This window comes from Arachis hypogaea, chromosome 17 (genome assembly GCF_003086295.3).
Source record: "Arachis hypogaea cultivar Tifrunner chromosome 17, arahy.Tifrunner.gnm2.J5K5, whole genome shotgun sequence".
Lineage (NCBI taxonomy): Eukaryota > Viridiplantae > Streptophyta > Magnoliopsida > Fabales > Fabaceae > Arachis > Arachis hypogaea.
The window spans coordinates 42631973-42638153 of record NC_092052.1 but is presented as its reverse complement, the minus strand read 5'-3'; the positions used below and the strand labels follow the sequence as shown (position 1 = coordinate 42638153).

At 39.9% G+C, this 6181-nt stretch overlaps 1 non-coding gene across 1 annotated transcript; it reads right to left on the bottom strand.

Moving 5' to 3' along the window:
* Positions 1–731: 731 nt before the first annotated feature.
* Positions 732–839, bottom strand: LOC112768212 (small nucleolar RNA R71). The gene has a single exon (XR_003185650.1). It is a non-coding gene; the product is annotated as a small nucleolar RNA R71 (small nucleolar RNA).
* Between the last annotated feature and the right edge of the window lie 5342 nt (positions 840–6181).

Here is a 6181-nt window from a genome sequence, read left to right as displayed (position 1 = left end):
TATTTATTTATTCATCTACTAACACTTCTCTCCTACCCAAAAATTCGAACACTACCTCCCTCTCTGTGTTCGAGTTTTTCCTCTTCTCTTCTTTACATTACATTATTTTCTTCTTCTACTCACACAGGGGAACCTCTATACCTAGGTAAAAAAGGATCCCTATTATTATTATTATTTTTCTGTTCCCTCTTTTTCATATGAACAGGAGCAAGGACAAGAACATTCTTGTTGAAGCAGACCCTGAACCTGAAAGGACTCTGAAGAGGAAACTAAGAGAAGCTAAAATACAACAATCCAGAGATAACCTTACAGAAATTTTCGAACAGGAAGAGGAGATGGCAGCCGAAAATAATAATAATGCAAGGAGGATGCTTGGTGACTTTACTGCACCTAATTCCAATTTACATGGAAGAAGCATCTCCATCCCTACCATTGGAGCAAACAATTTTGAGCTGAAACCTCAATTAGTTTCTCTGATGCAACAAAACTGCAAGTTTCATGGACTTCCATCTGAAGATCCTTTTCAGTTCTTAACTGAATTCTTGCAGATCTGTGATACTGTTAAGACTAATGGAGTAGATCCTGAAGTCTACAGGCTCATGCTTTTCCCGTTTGCTGTAAGAGACAGAGCTAGAGTGTGGTTGGACTCTCAACCCAAAGATAGCCTGAACTCTTGGGATAAGCTGGTCACGACTTTCTTAGCCAAGTTCTTTCCTCCTCAAAAGCTGAGTAAGCTTAGAGTGGATGTTCAAACCTTCAGACAGAAGGAAGGTGGATCCCTCTATGAAGCTTGGGAGAGATACAAGCAACTGACCAAAAAGTGTCCTTCTGACATGCTTTCAGAATGGACCATCCTGGATATATTCTATGATGGTCTGTCTGAATTAGCTAAGATGTCATTGGATACTTCTGCAGGTGGATCCATTCACCTAAAGAAAATGCCTGCAGAAGCTCAAGAACTCATTGACATGGTTGCTAATAACCAGTTCATGTACACTTCTGAGAGGAATCCTGTGAGTAATGGGACGCCTCAAAAGAAGGGAGTTCTTGAAATTGATACTCTGAATGCCATATTGGCCCAGAATAAAATATTGACTCAGCAAGTCAATATGATTTCTCAGAGTCTGAATGGAATGCAAGCTGCATCCAACAGTACTCAAGAGGCATCTTCTGAAGAAGAAGCTTATGATCCTGAAAACCCTGCAATAGCAGAGGTGAATTACATGGGTGAACCATATGGAAACACCTATAATCCCTCATGGAGAAATCACCCAAATCTCTCATGAAAGGATCAACAAAAGCCTCAACAAGGCTTTAATAATGGTGGAAGAAACAGGTTTAGCAATAGCAAGCCTTTTCCATCATCCACTCAGCAACAGACAGAGAACTCTGAACAAAATGCCTCTAATTTAGCAAACTTAGTCTCTGATCTATCTAAGGCCACTCTGAGTTTTATGAATGAAACAAGGTCCTCCATTAGAAATTTGGAGGCACAAGTGGGCCAGCTGAGTAAGAAGATCACTGAAACCCCTCCTAGCGCTCTCCCAAGCAATACAGAAGAGAATCCAAAAGGAGAGTGCAAGGCCATTGAATTGACCATCATGGCTGAACCCACAAGAGAGGAGAAGGACGTGAATCCCAAGGAGGAAGACCTCCTGGGACGTCCAGTGATCAATAAGGAGTTTCCCTCTGAGGAACTAAAGGACTCTAGGGCTCATCTAGAGACCATAGAGATTCCATTGAACCTTCTTACGCCCTTCATGAGCTCTGATGAGTATTCTTCTTCTGAAGAGAATGAGGATGTTACTAAAGAGCAATTTGCCAAGTTCCTTGGTGCAATCATGAAGCTGAATGCCAATTTATTTGGTAATGAGACTTGGGGAGATGAACCTCCCCTGTTCACCAATGAACTAAATGCATTGGATCAACTGAGATTGCCTCAGAAGAAACAGGATCCTGGAAAGTTCTTAATACCTTGTACCATAGGCACCATGACCTTTGAGAAGGCTCTATGTGATCTTGGGTCAGGAATAAACCTCATGCCACTCTCTGTAATGGAGAAACTGGGAATCTTTGAGGTACAAGCTACTAAAATCTCATTAGAGATGGCAGACAATTCCAGAAAACAGGCTTATGGACAAGTAGAGGACATATTAGTAAAGGTTGAAGGCCTTTACATCCCATAATCCTAGATACTGGGAAGGATGAGGATGAATCCATCATCCTTGGAAGACCCTTCCTAGCCACAGCAAGAGCTGTGATTGATGTTAATAGAGGTGAACTAGTCCTTCAATTGAATGAGGACTCCCTTGAGTTTAAAACTCAAGGACATCCTTCTGTAAATATGGAAAAGAGGCACAGTAAGCTTCTCTCAAAACAGAGTCAACCAGAGCCCCCACAGTCAAACTCTAAGTTTGGAGTTGGGAGGCCACAACCAAACTCTAAGTTTGGTGTTGAACTCCCATATCCAAACTCTAAGTTTGGTGTTGGAAAGTCTCAACAATGCTCTGAACATCTGTGAGGCTCCATGAGAGCCCACTGTCAAGCTATTGATATTAAAGAAGCGCTTGTTGGGAGGCAACCCAATTTTTATTTTTTTAATTATATTTTTTATTAGTTATATGTCTTCATAGGTTCATGATCATGTGGAGTCACAAAAATAACTGAAAAAATTGAAGAAAAATCAAAAACAGCAGAAGAAAAATCACACCCTGGAGGAAGGACTTACTGGCGTTTAAACGCCAGTAAGGAGCATCTGGCTGGCGTTCAACGCCAGAACAGAGCATGGATCTGGCGCTGAATGCCAGAAACAAGCATAGAACTGGCGTTCAACGCCAGAAACATGCTGCATCTGGGCATTGAACGCCCAAAACAAGCATCAGTTCGGCGTTTAAACGCCAGAATTGCATGCAAAGGCTTTTTACATGCCTAATTGGTGCAGGGATGTAAATCCTTGACACCTCAAGATCTGTGGACCCCACAGGATCCCCACCTTCCTTCCTCATAATCCTAGATTCTTCCACATCTTCTTCTTCATCTATTCTTTCTTCTCTTGCTCGAGGGCGAGCAAAATTCTAAGTTTGGTGTGGTAAAAGCATAGCTTTTTTTTGTTTTTCCATAACCATTGATGGCACCTAAAGCCAGAGAAACCTCTAGAAAGAGGAAAGGGAAGACAAAAGCTTCCACCTCCAAGTCATAGGAGATGGAGAGATCCATCTCAAGGGTTTATAGCTCAGTGGTAGAATATTTGACTGCAAATCAAGAGATCCCTGAGACACCTCAGGGGATACATTTTCCTCCACACAATTATTGGGAGCAACTAAGGGTGGAACATCAAGAGCACTCCATCATCCTTCATGAAATTAGAGGAGATCAAAGAGCAATGAAGGAGGAGCAAAAAAGACAAGGAAGAGACATAGAAGAGCTCAAGGACATCATTGGTTCCTCAAGAAGGAAACGCCACCATCACTAAGGTGGACTCATTCCTTGTTCTTAAACTTTCTGTTTTTCGTTTTCTTATGTTAAATGTTTATCTATGTTTGTGTCTTTATTACATGATCATTAGTGTCTAAGTGTCTATGCCTTAAAGTAGTGAATATGAATCCATCACCTCTCTTAAATGGAAAAATGTTTTTAATTCAAAAGAACAAGAAGTACATGAGTTTCGAATTTATCCTTGAACTTAGTTTAATTATATTGATGTGGTGACAATACTTTTTATTTTCTGAATGAATGCTTGAACAGTGCATATGTCTTTTGAAGTTATTGTTTATGAATGTTAAATATGTTGGCTCTTGAAAGAATGATGACAAGGAGACATGTTATTTGATAATCTGAAAAATCATAAAAATGATTCTTGAAGCAAGAAAAAGCAGTGAATACAAAGCTTGCAGAAAAAAAAAAGAAAAAAAATGGCAAAAAAAATAAAAAATAGAAAGAAAAAGAAAAAGCAAGCAGAAAAAGCCAAAAGCTCTTAAAACCAAAAGGCAAGAGCAAAAAGCCAATAGCCCTTAAAACCAAAAGGCAAGGGTAATAAAAAAGATCCCAAGGCTTTGAGCATCAGTGGATAGGAGGGCTTAAAGGAATAAAATCCTGGCCAAAGCGGCTAAACCAAGTTGTCCCTAACCATGTGCTTGTGGCGTGAAGGTGTCAAGTGAAAACTTGAGACTGAGCGGTTAAAGTCAAGGTCCAAAGCAAAAAAATAGAGTGTGCTTAAGAACCCTGGACACCTCTAATTGGGGAATTTAGCAAAGCTGAGTCACAATCTGAAAAGGTTCACCCAATTATGTGTCTGTGGCATTTATGTATCCGGTGGTAATACTGGAAAACAAAGTGCTTAGGGCCACGGCCAAGACTCATAAAGTAGTTGTGTTCAAGAATCAACATACTGAACTAGGAGAATCAATAACACTATCTGAACTCTGAGTTCCTATAGATGCCAATCATTCTGAACCTCAATGGATAAAGTGAGATGCCAAAACTATTCAAGAGGCAAAAAGCTACAAGTCCCGCTCATCTGATTGGAGCTATGTTTCATTGATAGTTTGGAATTTATAGTATATTCTCTTCTTTTTATCCTATTTGATTTTTAGTTGCTTGGGGACAAGCAACAATTTAAGTTTGGTGTTGTGATGAGCGGATAATTTATACGCTTTTTGGCATTGTTTTTAGTATGTTTTTAGTAGGATCTAGTTACTTTTAGGGATGTTTTTATTAGTTTTTATGTTAAATTCACATTTCTGGAATTTACTATGAGTTTGTGTGTTTTTCTATGATTTCAGGTATTTTCTGGCTGAAATTGAGGGACTTGAGCAAAAATCAGATTCAGAGGTTGAAGAAGGACTGCTGATACTGTTGGATTCTGACCTCCCTGCACTCAAAGTGGATTTTCTGGAGCTACAGAACTCAAAATAGCGTGCTTTTAATTGCGTTGGAAAGTAGACATCCAGGGCTTTCCAGCAATATATAATAGTCCATACTTTGACCGAGTTTAGATGACACAAATGGGTGTTGAACGCCAGTTCTATGCTGCAGTCTGGAGTTAAACGCCAGAAACACGTCACGAACCAGAGTTGAACGCCAAAAACACGTTACAACTTGGCGTTCAACTCCAGAAGAAGCCTCTGCACGTGTAAACTTCAAGTTCAGCCCAAGTACACACCAAGTAAGCCCTGGAAGTGGATTTATGCATCAATTACTTATTTCTGTAAAACCCTAGTAAGTAGTTTAGTATAAATATAACTTTTTTACAGATCTTCGGATCATCTTATGATTTTTAGTTCATCTTTAGATCATATTGATCATGTTTGGGGGCTGGCCATTTGGCCATGCCTGGACCTTTCACTTATGTATTTTCAACGGTAGAGTTTCTACACTCCATAGATTAAGGTGTGGAGCTCTGCTGTTCCTCACGAATTAATGCAAAGTACTATTGTTTCTCTATTCAACTCAACTTATTCCGCTTCTAAGATATTCATTCGCAATTCAATATGAATGTGATGAACATGACAATCATCATCATTCCCATACGAACGCGTGCCTGACAACCACTTCCGTTCCACCTTAGATTGGATGATTATCTCTTGGATCTCTTAATCAGAATCTTCGTGGTATAAGCTAGATTGATGTCGGCATTCATGAGAATCCGGAAAGTCTAAACCTTGTCTGTGGTATTCCGAGTAGGATTCAGGGATTGAATGACTGTGACGAACTTCAAACTCGCGAGTGCTGGGCGTAGTGATAGACGCAAAAGGATAGTAAATCCTATTCCAGTATGATCGAGAACCTCCAGATGATTAGCCATGCAGTGACAGCGCATCGGACCATTTTCACAGAGAGGATGGGATGTAGCCATTGACAACGGTGATGCCTCCAGATGATTAGCCATGCAATGACAGCGCATCGGACCATTTTCACAGAGAGGATGAGATGTAGCCATTGATGACAGTGATGCCCTTACATAAAGTTTGCCATGGAAAGGAGTAGGACTGATTGGATGAAGACAGCAGGAAAGCAGAAGTTCAGAAGAACGAAAGCATCTCTATACGCTTATCTGAAATTCTCACTAATGAATTACATAAGTATTTCTATCTTTATTTTCTATTTATTTATTATTATTATTCAAAAAACTCCATAACCATTTGATATCCGCCTGACTGAGATTTACAAGGTGACCATAGCT